The sequence below is a fragment of the Onychostruthus taczanowskii genome, unplaced genomic scaffold, assembly GCF_017590055.1.
Source record: "Onychostruthus taczanowskii isolate IOZ18803 unplaced genomic scaffold, ASM1759005v1 scaffold27, whole genome shotgun sequence".
NCBI lineage: Eukaryota > Metazoa > Chordata > Aves > Passeriformes > Passeridae > Onychostruthus > Onychostruthus taczanowskii.
This window is the reverse complement of record NW_024500017.1, coordinates 2,265,701-2,265,915: the sequence shown is the minus strand read 5'-3', so window position 1 is coordinate 2,265,915 and position 215 is coordinate 2,265,701. Positions and strand designations below refer to the sequence as shown.

At 75.8% G+C, this 215-nt stretch overlaps 1 protein-coding gene across 4 annotated transcripts in view; it reads left to right on the top strand.

Annotated features, from left to right (window-relative positions):
- The first annotated feature begins 57 nt into the window (after window positions 1-57).
- The window catches only part of TRPS1 (transcriptional repressor GATA binding 1), a 213,788-nt gene continuing 213,630 nt past the window's right edge, over window positions 58-215 (top strand). For all 4 annotated transcript variants that reach the window (XM_041407544.1, XM_041407543.1, XM_041407545.1 and 1 more), the window contains exon 1: window positions 58-195. The gene's annotated coding sequence lies outside the window, so the exon portion shown is untranslated. The remainder of the gene's footprint in view (window positions 196-215) is intronic.

The following is a 215-nucleotide window of genomic DNA, read 5'->3' as shown; positions in this document are numbered from 1 at the left end:
CCCGTCGCCCCTTCCCCGCCGAGCGGGGCCGAGGGGGGAGGCAGCGGCGCCGCGGCCCCCGGCCCCCCCCACTCCCCGGCCACCGCCACATAATCCGCGTCCAACTCCGCCGGCAGCAGGAGACGGTTCATGGCTCGCGCCGCGGCTCCACCATCTTCCAGGCTGCCGGGGCTGTTGCTGCCGGTTAATCAACAGGTAAGCGCGGGGGGGCGCGG